The sequence below is a fragment of the Triturus cristatus genome, chromosome 11, assembly GCF_964204655.1.
Source record: "Triturus cristatus chromosome 11, aTriCri1.1, whole genome shotgun sequence".
NCBI lineage: Eukaryota > Metazoa > Chordata > Amphibia > Caudata > Salamandridae > Triturus > Triturus cristatus.
In genome coordinates, this window is record NC_140594.1 from 288,995,216 (window position 1) to 289,009,104 (window position 13,889).

Here is a 13,889-nt window from a genome sequence, read left to right on the forward strand (position 1 = left end):
GTGGTCTAAAGTAACACTGTAGTGGTATTGGGTGACACTAGCAAATGGTTTACGAGTTTACCAACATAACCACCCACAGTTGTAGACCACAGCGCAGTAAAACCCGAAAGGCAATGTCGTCGCCGTGGCTTCGCTTTTAACCTCGTGCACTTTATTCACAGACTATCATTGAACCCTGTTACTCAGTTGACGCCCAATTGCTCGCAAAGAGGACGCATTCGAGTGGAGGGGCACTGCCGCGCCGCCGTAATGGCTTCCAGTTTCGGGGTTCAATATGACTGGTACTTTGGGCAGCTGAGCCGACAAAAGCGGTAGCTATGTTGCAAGGACATCGGCATGGCACCTTCCTAATGAGGGACAGTACCACCTGCCCAGGGGATTTCGTTCTGTCCGTCAGCGAGAACAAAAAAGTAAGTTAATACTGGGGCGACAAAGCTGGGAAACTAATCGCCTGGCTAGATAACAAGCATTTACAATACAATGGTCTCGGCATTGTTAAAGTTAGAGCTGTTGGCATTGCTCATGACATTCTTGTATGTTTTTGTTTTTAAAACATTTAAAGAAACAGCATTGTTATTTACAATGTCAATAGCTTAATCACTCTCCAATGCGAGACCTATTGCATTTGCACCCACACATACAGAGTTCATGTCAGTGAAACATTGCGAAGCAACTAAGATAAAAGTATCATGGATAAATCAACATTTTATTTGTTTCCAAAGCATAGGCCACCACCTCAAAGGACAACAGTATAATGAAAAACATTCGTATTTCCAAGAGGAAAGCATCACGTAAGGAGGGCCCTCTGAGGCCCAAGAAAAGGACTGCTGCCATAGCGATCTATTTGAAAGATGCAGGTGCGTCGCACAGAAGATGAGATAAACTACGGCGCTGTGTCAGTCTCCTGAAATAATCCCATGATGTCATTGTGCAGCGTGTGCAATGCATTAAGGGACCACTACTATCGCAGCCTTGAATTCACGCAACCTCGGGAGTCTTATATGACTCTTCCTCGGGATTCTACTCCAAGAACTTCTCTTAGAAGGGTCTGATGTCACCCGACAGTCATGGCTCCACGCTACTTTTAGAAGGCCAACTAAAAGCGAACACCCCATGATTGAGCACATCTGCGCGTAGGAAACCTTCTGAGAGGAAGTTGCCCATATCTAGACATGACCTGACCCAGCACCACCCTGTCAACGCATCAAGCCAAGGTTTGAGGCAGACAGTGTGTGCTGCGTGCCAGCGCTTCGAAATGTAAATGATGTGGGCGAGCACTGCCATCTTCAGTCAGTGGTAAACAAGACAGCTCCACCCTGGCTACGTCTCTGTGTTGGGTGGGCATTACAAAGTGTATCCACGGCATGAACATAGGGTTAAATGGGGGGCATGATAAATATACATATATATATATATATATATATATATATATATATATATATATATATATATATATATATATATATATATATATATATATATATATATATATATATATATATATATATATATATATATATATATGTATATATATAGATATATAGATATATAGATATATAGATATATAGATATATATCTATATAAAAGATACATCAACTTTCAGGTAAAATAACGCCAAAAAAACAGGTACACTGTTCCAAACACGTACGTGACCATGGTCCTACAACAAACAAAAGCACAAGTGAATGTCCCGGTTGAAGGACACATCAGTTTACAAACAAGCAAAATGTACTTGGCGACGTCACGAACATCATTGCTTTGCTGTAGACCGAAACAGTATTTTCATGATAATGTCATCCAGGGAATAACAAAACGATCCGTAGTTATGCAAGGAATGCGAGTGCTGTAAAGGCTGAAGGACGTAAAATTCAAAGGACTCCACTTAAACGCGAACACTGCCTTTAGGAAGCAATAAAAAGGTGCGATGTTGATACTGTAAGCACAGAAAGGAAACTGCGTTTCATCATTCAATAGAAACGAAAAGAAAATAAACACGCATATGGGAGGATGAAAAATGGCCTCGCTTCACTAATGTATGTGTGCAACGAACCTGGGCTTTTTGTACGGTTCCTATTTTGGAAAGGTGTAGTGTAGTGATGCTGGAAATAGGTGAGGATCTGTACAATTAAGGTGCCTATGCGACCCCCCCCCCCTCCTTCCCTTAGTACCATTACTATTATCCCTAAACCAACGCCTCCTCCCCACCCGTTTGCAAAAGGGCGTCTGTCCTGAAGCGGTGAATGCGTTGTGAGAATGAAACCCGGATAGGGATACCCCGCCCCTCCCACCCATTTCCCGGAATGCCCTCTGCACTGGCGAAGGAGCCATGCGAGGGAAGGCATGTGCACCTCCTGGTGACAAGGCAGAAAATGTTAAGACATTACGTTCAACGACTAACATTGCCGGGAGGGGCATCGTCCTCGTACAACACAGGAAAGTGGGGCCACGCGCTCATGGAACGCTGGCACCGCCTCAAACCCCGGCTGACTGATGATGCCGGTTGGTGTCAGCGTTCCAGGGCACGTGCAGCCCGCGCAGGTTTCCCCTGTGTCCATTCGTCCGCAGGGAAAGACCAGCGCCTACTACACTCTCCCTCTACACACAGGGTCTTTACCACGACCGAAGAAGCACTTCTATTCGGTACTGGCTGTGTCTTCCACATACCCTAAGAGTGACGCGCATCTTACCTGCTGGCGTGGCCGCCCTGGTCCCGGTCGCTGAGTGCTGCCGTATATATCCGCCGGTACCTATCTGCTAGGGCCCGACCCGACAGTAGCAGTTGATAACGACTCCGGCAGTCGGCTGCCTGCGACCCGAGCCCCCCCTCAGAGCCCATGGCCAGCCCGGGGCTACAAGAAGAGGAAGGATGCGGGTCCAAGGGGAAGAATCCAGGTCCAATAGAAGTGGCAGTTGGGGGCGGTGGGGGTGGCGGCAGTGCCGCAGCTGCGGCGCACATCATCCTTAGGATTGTCGACAGGTAGGGTCACTTTACGGTGCTGTAATCATGGGGACGGGGCGCGAAGCCCTCTTCGGGCAGTGCTGCTGCCCCTACAGTCACCCCCGCGCAGCTGGGTCGCCAGTGGACGCGGCTCATCTAACCCAGCCAGCCGTGGAGGAAGATGCAACCAAGCAGCCGGGATGGGGGTGGTGAAGACTCCTTGACGCCCACCCGGCCAAGCTGCCGGTGCACTGCAAACGCGCTCGCCCCTTTTATTTTTCTTCTTTGTATCGTCGTAAAAAACACACGTTGAAGGCAATGGCAAATAACAGGGCTTCTAAGCAAAATCCTTTGTCTGATGGGGCAGCCTCAGTCACCGTTCTGCTCCTGGTCTTAGTGCAGAAGGCGGCTTCCTCTCCTTTCCTGCCCCACTGAAAGCTGCACTCTCAGCGCTGCCATCTTAGAGCTTCATTTTATTTTCCTGCTCGCCCTGTCTATCTCCTTTCGCACACACATACACGCCAGAGCTGGGCATGCTGGGAAAAAAGCTTCAGCACTGCTCGGTGGTTGGCCCTGGAGAAAGCTCACCGAGCTTCCTGCACTGCAACAGGAAATGCAGCTACGGCCAATTGCGGCTATCAATCAACGTGTACAGTTCACGTTTGTTTCGAGACGTGAACGCTGTTAGTGAACCTCGCTCTAACAAAACAAGTATTGGAAATTAACAAATGCGTCCGGACGCCGGGACACCACCGCCTTTCTCCGATGTGAAGCAGAAATGCCTCGGAGAAAGGCAGCGGCGTTTTCAGATTCGGGGGCGTGTTTTCGGATTCGGGGGCGTGTTTAAACACGCCCAGAGAAAGAATCGACAAAAAACACGCCCCCGAATCGCAAAGAGACGGGGCTAGTTTGGAGCGACGAACCTCTTCTCCAATGGCTGACCAGCATTTCAGAGGCCAGCCAATGGAGAAGAGGAGAGAAGAGGGGCGGGTTAAAGCCCCACTACTCCAAGTCATTAAATCTCGCGAGCGAGACTGCGCAAGTGCAGCCTTCGCTAGCCGAGACCTAAAAAGGAGCAGGCTAGCCGACTTGTCCCTGAGCTAGAAAATCCTGGTGGACCAGCCATAGTCGATCCCTAAGAAATAGTCGAAGCTTCTCGGCCCACTACCGTGCGATATATCACTCCACAGCGCCGCACACCGAAGCGGACTCCTCTGACTTGCTACGGGATATATCTCTACCGGTACTATCTGATAGCGACCGCGCATTCATGGATAGCGCCCTTATAGCGGACGAGATTGCAACTGCAATCAGGACACTCCGCCCAGGCAAGGCCCTTGGCCCTAATGGCATACCAGTTGAACTCTACAAACTCCGCCCAGACAGACTTGCCCCATATTTGAAATCGATGTTTGAAGCTAGTCTCGAGAAGGGCTCGCTTCCCTTGGACCAGCGAGTCGCGACTATCATTGCGATTCATAAAGAAGGGACACCCAAAACTCACTGCGCCTCCTTTAGACCAATTTCGTTGCTGAACGCGGAGCCTAAGATACTGGCCAAGGTGCTTGCCAATAGGCTGATCAAAGTAATAGGGGGCCTGGTACATCCCGATCAATCGGGATTTATGCCGCGGCGGAACACTGCCCTCAATCTTCGCAGATTGCATGGGGTCTTGGCCAGGGCGTCGACCTTGTGCGAGGACACCATCGTGGTCTCCCTAGATGCCACGATGGCCTTTGATACGCTTGAATGTCCTATTACTTACCGGTAATCTTCATTACTCCGGGTCCCGTAGTCCTCGACACCGTCATGGACAAATGAGATGTAACTATCTCACTGACAGAAAAAAGAACGCAGGAATGCTGGACCTATCCTCCCCCCTCCCACTGGGAGTACATAAGGAGTACCGGTCCCAGAATTCCTCCTGAAATACCAAGCCACAATGAAGGCCGGCAGACAGGGAGGGGAGGAGGGGAGTCATGATGGTGTCGAGGACTACGGGACCCGGAGTAATGAAGATTACCGGTAAGTAATAGGACATTACCCCCAGGTCCCTCCGTCCTCGACACCGTCATGGACAAGTGAGAAATACCAAAGCAAACACCGGCATTCATACCAGAAAACACAACAAACCACCAGGATAGCAAACAAACCCAGAGATTTATTGGAAATAAAGAAGAAAAAAACATCAGGAGCGAACAGAGCTCAACACCCCCAATGCAAAACCTCCATCATCCCCCAACAGATTGAGGAGCCGATAATGCCTGATGAAAGTATTAGGAGAGGCCCACGTGGCAGCTCTACAAATCTCAGAGAGAGGAACACCCCGAACCTCCGCCCAAGAAGCAGCCACCCCTCTAGTAGAACGACCCTGAACCCCCAAAGGAGGAGGAGACCCAGACAGAGAGTAGGCCAAGGAAATGACTTGCTTCAGCCAACGGCCGATCGACACAGAAGAAGCCTTACACCCAAGCGAAGCCGCCCCAAAGGAGATAAAAAGGGAGTCCGACTTGCGAAACACCACCGTGCGGTCAAGATAAATGCGCAAAGCCCTGCACACATCCAACAAGGACCACTGGGGACCACTTTGGAGAATCCAAAACAGAGCCCAGGGCAGGCAACACCAACTCCTGGCACCTGTGAAATTGCGAAGAAACCTTTGGCACAAAAGAAGAATCAAGGCGGAGCACCACCCCACCCTCCGTGAAAGACAGAAAAGGAGCACGCGCCATCAAGGCCCCCAACTCCCCAAGACGACGAGCAGAGGTGACAGCCACCAGGAAAACCACCTTGAGAGTGAGAAATTTCAAATCCACCTCATCCAAAGGCTCAAAAGGAGGACCGATCAAAACCCGAAGGACTAAAGGCAAATCCCACAGGGGAAAAGAAGGACGAGGCACAGGCCGAGAAACAGTAAAACTGCGCAGAAGACGAGAGACCAAGTCCTCAATATCGGAAAGATTCCCCCACGGGGAACGAAATGCCCTAACAGCGGCTCACTGGGCACGCAGAGTAGACACAGCCAAACCCTTCTCGAAACCCTCCCACAAAAACTGAAGGACAACCTGCAAGGAACAGAACAAAGGGGAGACGCCCAACGCCGAACACCAACAATCAAAATTACCCCAATGCCGATCATAAGCCTTGAGGGTAGAAGGCCGCCGGGAACGCTGAAGAGCCACCGCTAAATGCTCCGGGAAACCGCGCCGTCTCCAACCCTGCCTCTCAACTTCCACACCGACAACCGCAACCGGAGAAGAGACAGGGACGGGGAAGACCGAAGGGGAGACGGAGACAGGGGAAGAAACCAGGGACCCTGAACCGCCAAAAGACGCACCGTCGGAAACCAGGACCTTCGAGGCCAAAACGGCAGGACCGCCACCACCTCCCGATCTTCCTGACACAGACGGGCCAGAAATCTGGGAACCAGAGCCAGGGGGGGAAAGGCATAGAGGAGACGCAACGGCCAAGGCATCGACAGCGCATCCACCCCCCAGCAACCCTCCTGCAGAAACCGGGAGCAAAAACGGGGGAGCTGAGCATTGTGCCGGGAGGCAAAGAGGTCCAGAAAGGGATGCCCAAACCTCCCGCACACAAGCCGAAACGCAACCGGGGTGAGAGACAGCTCCAGAGAATCCGGAAAGCACCGACTCAGGACATCCGCCACACAGTTGTCCACTCCCCGAAGATGAACCGCCGTCAGAGACAGCAGATGGCTCTCCGCCCAACAAAACAGGGGGACCACCACCGCATTCAAAGATGCCGAACGAATCCCCCCTTAATGATTCAGATACGCCACCGTCACCATATTGTCGGATCGTACCAACACATTCCGATCGAGCAACAGTCCCCGAAAACCCATCACAGCCCGGGACACCGCCGTGAGCTCTCTCCAGTTGGATGACCTGCGACTCTCCAAGAGGGACCAACGACCCTGAAGGGTGTGAGACCCCAAGGTCGCACCCCAACCCAAGGCGCTGGCATCCGTCGTCAAGACCAGAGAAGGAGAAGACTGCAGGGGCAGACCCAACGACAGATGACCCCTCACAGACCACCAAAGAAGAACCGGGAGGACCACCAGAGACACAGGAACCAGAACATCCAAATCGCGGGACAGGGGATCCCAGCGAGGATCCCCTGTCCTCGCTGGGATCCCCTGTGCAGATGAAAACGCGCCCAGGCCACCGTAAAAACAGTCGCCGCCATCAGACCCATAAGACGCAACCAAAGGCGCACCGGAAAGGCACCCCCCACCCTGAAACGACGAGCAAGGGATACCAACGTCACAACCCGAGGCTCGGGGAGGAACACTCGGTTCAGATCCGAACGGAAGCGGGCCCCAATGAAAACCATGTCCTGAGACGGCGTCAGTTGACACTTGGGCAAGTTGATCAGGAAACCATGGGCCCGCAACGCCGAGCACACCACCTCCCTGGCCTCCAGCAACAGGACCCGAGATGGAGCATGGATCAACCAGTCGTCTAAGCATGGGTACACCATTACCCCTCGGAGATGAAGCCACGCGACCAAAGGTGCCACCACCTTTGTAAACACCCGCGGCGCCGACCGGAGACCGAATGGCAACACCATGAATTGATAATGACGCCCCAGAACACAAAACCGCAGAAACCTGCGGGACCGAGGATGGATCGGAACATGGTAATATGCATCTTGAAGATCCAGGGTACACATGAAGTGACCCGGCAGCACCAAAGGAATCACCCTTTGCAAAGTCTCCATGCGAAAGGGAATCCTGGTCACCCATTTGTTCATAACCCGTAGATCCAAAACCAAGCGGAAACCCCCTGTGTTTTTGGGAACCAGAAAGATCAGGGAATAAAAGCCCACCCCTCTCTCTGATGGAGGAACCTCCTGAATGGCACCTTTCCGAAGAAGGTCCAGAATCCCGTGGGAAAGATGAGACCGCTTCACACGACTCGAAGGCCAAGGAGTCGGTCGAACACCGGAGTCCGGTGGAGGAGACGTAAACTCCAGAACATAACCGTGGCGAATGATCTCCAACACCCAGACGTCGGAACAAGACTGAACCCAGGCATCCAGGAAGAAGCGCAGCCGCCCTCCAACCAACAACCCGGGAACCACCGCCAAAGAGTCAGGAACGCGGCTTGGCAGGCGGAGGGGACTTAGCTTTACGGTCCCGACCACGGCCAGAAGCAAACCTACCCTGGCCCCTCACAAACTGTCTACGAGAAGCAGGGCGAAAGAAAGATGTGGATTTAGAAGGGACAGGAGCAGAAGCAGAGGCTTTGAAAGAAGAAGAATGCTTTTTCTCCTTAAATAACTTATGTAATTTGGTCTCCAACTCCCCCCCAAACAACATAGTACCCTGAAAAGGCAACCTCAATGCGCAAGCCTTCTGCGCAGAGTCAGTTTTCCAGTCCTTAAGGACAAGACTGCGACGTGCAGCCACACAAGCCCCTCCGGACAGAGCAGAAGCACGCACAACGTCAAAGGAGACATCAGACAGCAGCTCCACCTGACGCTCGATCTGCTCAAGCAAACCAGAACAGTCCGTAGCATTGTCCATAGACTGATAGAGCGACTTCAGGTCAGACAGCAGGGACTGCGAAACATAAGTCCCAAAGATGCCAGCCCTCAAGGCCAGGTGGGAACCAGAATACACCTTACGGAGCGCAACATCCGCTTTCTTGTCAACAGGATCTTTCAGCACAGCGTCCTCAGCAAGGGAAGTGCGTCCCACCAAACTAGCCACAAAGGAGTCAATAGGAATCGAACCCGGAAGATCTGTAGCCATATCCTGCAGAGCATAAAGCCGAGCCATGAATCGCGGAATCAAAATGCGATCAGGATCAGCCCACTCGCGCTTCAAAACATCTTTAATGAAGGGATGGACAGGAACATCGACTGTGGCAGCACTCTGAAATTGTCGCAACAAAGGGCCCCTAGAGGTACTAGGTGCATCCTCGTCAGGGAACCCCATGTTCTCCTTAACATGCTTCAGAATACTGGGCATAGCGTCTTTGTCCACATATTTGCTCTTCAACTCTCCGTCCCCCAACCACGCAGACTCATCGCCACTAGAGTCAGATGAAACAAGAGCAGGGCACTTGCGACGGGACCCAACATCACCCATCTCGGTCAAAGTTTCCCTGATTAGGCGCTTAAAGTGCGCATCACCACCAGCATCACGGCGCCTGGACCTGGCAGGGGAAGGAGACCTGGAAGCAGTGGATGAAGAGGAAGATGAAGACCTCTCCCGGTGATGACGTTTCCTAGAACGCTTCCCCATCGCAGAGTAATACACCAAACACAGCCAAAACACAATAGCAAACAACCGCTATGCGGTACTCACCCCATCGGCTCGTTTAAACGAGCCTCCCACAGCCGGGAACCTCGAGGCGCCTGACTTCCGTCCCCACGTCCCAAAACCGGAAGCCAGGCAGGCTTTAGCCAATGGGCGCGGTTGCTTTATACCGCCTCCATGGCTCAAGTAGTCGTAAATAACAGGAGATCCGACCCCTTTTTGCTCAGCCGAGGAACCCATCAGGGATGCCCCCTATCTCCACTTTTGTTTGCCCTGGCCCTCGAGACCCTTGCGGCATGGATCCGCAGGGACGTAATGATCCGCGGGTTGCGGTGGACGTCTGACTGGGAGGACCAAATATCGCTATATGCAGACGATATACTGCTATACCTCGCATCCCCTAAAAGATCCCTAATCGCACTATTTGACATCCTCTCCATTTTTGGTAGATATTCTGGCTTTGGCATTAATTGGCAAAAATCTCTCATTTACGTCCTACATGGGAAGGACCCCCCAATACCCCGAAACTGTCCCATACCGATAGTGTCGGACGGTTTCAAATACTTGGGCATTTTTATTTCACTGGATAGATCCCTCCGTTTCGCCCGAAATTTGGCTCCCCCTATACAACGCCTAAAGCAAAACATCACTAACTGGAAATCGCTCCCCCTCTCTTTACTGGGCAAAGCGGCCCTCTTTAAAATGATGTCCCTGCCCCGCTTCCTCTATGTCCTACAAAATTCGTCAGACCCAGTACCAAATTCCTATTTCCAACAAATAGAGGGCCTTCAGCGAGACCTACTTTGGAACGTAAGACCCCATATCGCTCTTAAAAAACTCACCCTCGGCTGGTTCGATGGGGGGATAGGATTGCCTGACATGAAGAAATACTACTGGGCCTCACACCTAACGGCAATAAACCATAGCACGTATGGGAGGCCTGATGATCCTGGGTTTGGTATGGATAAAATGCTCCTTCCTAGCGGTTCCTTTGCCAGGGCCCTCTACTCCAAGCCAAACAGATAGCCCCTCACTGGTCCTACTAAGCACTCCGTCCACGTCTGGCATTCGGCAACTGCTTCGTTGGGGTGGACTAATAAATTGACTTTGTCCGCGCCTCTGTAGGACTCCCAGAGACTTGGGGACCTGGGCAACTCGCGGGGCTTTGACAAAAGGGACCTAATTGGCATCTCACGCATCGGAGACCTGTGGGACAAAAACGGTATCAAGTAATTTGACTCTCTCCAACTTCAATATTCCATGGCTGATTCGGAGCGTTTTCGCTACTTGCAGGTCCGCCACGCACTGCAAGCGGCATTACCTCGCGACACCTCCCCACCCGAATATTCACCGCTAGAAGACAGACTGCTAGACGGATATTTGCCCGAGAGAGACATTTCCCTAACATATAGGAAACTCATTAACAATATGGACGACCCACTGGCGCTGCTGCGAGAGAAATGGGTTGAGGACGGTATTGAGCTTGACGACGAAAACTGGCAGACTGCAGCTTCTTCCCCCAAAACGGTCGCCATCCCGGCGCGCCTCCGACTTGTGCAACTGAAAATACTGCACAGAATCTATATCACGGGCCCCAATTGAAGCACATGGGTGGCTCAACAGATGGGTATTGTAGAAGGGGATGCACCCAGATGGGTACATTTATACATATAATATGGCACTGTGACCCGATACAGGCTTATTGGCGAGACATCCACCACATTATGAGCCAGGTATTGGAGCTCGACATACGGCCTGAAGCTCCCAGATGCCTCCTTAATATCTGGGAACCCACTGACTTAAACACGCATGCCAGACAATGGGTCACACTGGGATGCATGATAGCAAAAAGAAATATCGCCCAACACTGGGGAGCAACACTGCCCCCGAGGGTCGCAGACTGGGAGGCGGACCTTGACTGGTGCATGCTGAGGGAAAAGACGGTTTATGCAGCTAGGGGCTGTCCCCGAAAGTGGTCCAAGATCTGGTCTCCTTGGAATGTATATCGAGGCTACATATGTACCGCACCAGATGACCCCGAATGTGACAGTCCCCCCTCACCATAACATGTATAATTTTTCCAATTCTATGTACCTTGATGTCGCTGTATTTCCTGTCATTGACCGGCTGGAACTGTACCTATGTTGAATAATGCTGCACATGTTCAATAAAAAGAATTTAAAAGAAAAAAAAAAAGTAAGTTCATGTGTACTACTCACCCTGGGAAGCACAGACATATGTTAGTACTGCTCACTTCTGCTTAAATAGCCGTGTGGTACCTCCCAATTTACTCATCCCATAACTCCCCCTACTGCATTGGAAAACCCCCCCAAAGAAAAACACTTTCTAGACCTTTCCCTCTTCTATCCCTCCACTATACTTTCCACTCCAACTTAGGGTCTCGCATGCCCACCGCTTCGAATTAATTTAATATTTCCCTATACTAATTCCCCACTAATCCTGTTTGGGTTCCGGTGTAGCGTGCTACCCTCCACAAAGCACTGCTACACCTTATCAGGGGTAGCAAGCGCTATATAAATTCAAACCCTTCCCTCTTCTATCACTCCGCTTTCCTTTTTCAACCCCATTAACAAACTCTCGTCCACTGCTCAAATTAATATCTCCACCATAATAATTTACCACTAATCCCCTTTGGTTTCCCCGAGTAGCATACTACTCGCCAAAAAGCGCTTCGACACCTCGTCGGGGCTAGTACGCGCTACCTAATTACAATACAAAGTATCTGACGTACCTCTCTGTAACATTTCATTTGCAGAGTCTCATTCTTGTGAAATGTCTAAAAGATAAATGCACCAATTTCAGATCCATTGGTGTAGGTCAAATGCACCAGTTTCAGATCCATTGGTGTAGGTCAAATGCACCAATTTCAGATCCATCCTAGTGGTGTAGGTCAAAGTTTAATACCCGTCTGCAGGAGAGATGTTTTTTTTTTTTTTGACCATGTGAGCTGTTTCCCTCATAGAAAAGTAGCCCATGAATTGTTCAGTGTATATTTTGGAATTCCAATTGAAGCCCATGTTATATGTGAAGGACATCTAACATGGGCTTCAATTGGAATTTCATAGAGCATATTATTAGGCCCATTATCGCCGTTTTAGCGGCAGTTTTTCCCCCGCTAAAGCGGCGATAATTTTATCGCCTGGCTTGATAATATGGCCCTTAGGGTGTCCACGACTGCTTTAGACAAATCATATTTTAATCAATAAAGTCTGTGCAATTAAAGCAGCACCATTGAAAAATGTGTAAACTTTATTTTTATATTGGATTGTGAATTAAACAAAACATTTCAACGTTTAGCGTATTTTTGTGTGTTGTCTTGAGGTTCATATCCTAGAAATTGTTTAGATCGGGAGTTCTGACAATTATTGACTCACGGGGTGGGGGATGGTGTACCCGAATTTATGTGATGATTTAGTGGGGACCACAGGTCAAAAGGTTCTTAACCTTTCTGCAACTATATAGACATTTGAGGGGGGGGGGGGGGCGACAGAGTTCAAAAGGTGAAGAACCGTTGCTTTAGTTTATTCTGAAAATATACAGTAACTCCTGGAAAAATTATTTTGCCACCTTACGTTTGCCGCTGAACACGTGGTGAACGCTTTAGACTTCTATACCTTCCTCCTGGAATAAGAACATTATTCAAAGTATTTCTTGCCACTTTGAAACTGTTGCCCTCTTAATGTTGGCCACATTCCTTATGTTTGTTCTCTGCCCACCAGGTATCACACTACATCATTAACAGTGTGCCAGGCAGACTGAAAATTGGAGATCGGGAGTTTGATGGCCTGCCTTCCCCTTTGGAGTTCTACAAAATCCACTATTTGGACCCTACTACCCTGGTTGAGCCTGTCTCCAGGAGCTTGCCCCCACGCGGGGGTCCCGGGGTGCCTCTGAGACCGCCCTCTGATGGCGATGATGGAGGGGAGTGGGTCAGGACTCTGTATGACTTTTCAGGCAATGATGAAGAAGACCTGCCCTTTAAAAAGGGTGAGGTGCTGATGGTGCTGGCCAAGCCGGAGGAGCAGTGGTGGACGGCGCAGAGGTCAGACGGCCGCATGGGCATGATACCTGTGCCCTACGTGCAGGTCTGCAAGCCACAAGCTCTGCCCAAGGGCACCCTCCTGGGTCCCTACGCACAGCCCAACTTTAATCCGCTTCCAAGTTTGCAAAATGGTCCAGTTGTGGCACGGGCAACCCAGCGAAGAGTGCCAAATGCTTAGGATAAGACAGCCCTGGCCTTGGAGGTTTGCGCGTAGAGTGTAGCAGCGTAAAGTGTCTCTCTTCCAGTAAAAGTGAATACTGCTGTGGGTGTTTTATCAATATATTTAAAACGTGGATGTTTATCACATGTAGACCATTGTGTTTACTTCTGTTCCTTAAATACAAGGTCATAGCGCACAGAGGTTATTAGTGTGGTAGAAATGCACTTAGCATATTGCCTTGCAGGAAAATCTCCAACACCTTGATGTGCCCCTCTTCGTGGAAGTAATTGATGTTATAAGAATATCTATCCCCTGCCAAGGACATCACCTGTGTCATGTCGCCTATTGAACCCACTCTGCTCTTCCTTACAGATTATTTCAAGAAAACCATTCCATCAAATGTATTGAGCCGTGGTGATTTAGCACATGAGACCACCTAGTG

The 13,889-nt window shown here is 50.4% G+C and overlaps 1 pseudogene across 1 annotated transcript; it reads left to right on the plus strand.

The window, feature by feature from the left end:
• The first annotated feature begins 249 nt into the window (after positions 1-249).
• Positions 250-13,501, plus strand: LOC146784056 (adapter molecule crk pseudogene; annotated as a pseudogene). Its single transcript, XR_014970358.1, has 2 exons — positions 250-410; positions 12,965-13,501. The product of XR_014970358.1 is annotated as an adapter molecule crk pseudogene (transcript).
• Positions 13,502-13,889: the final 388 nt, after the last annotated feature.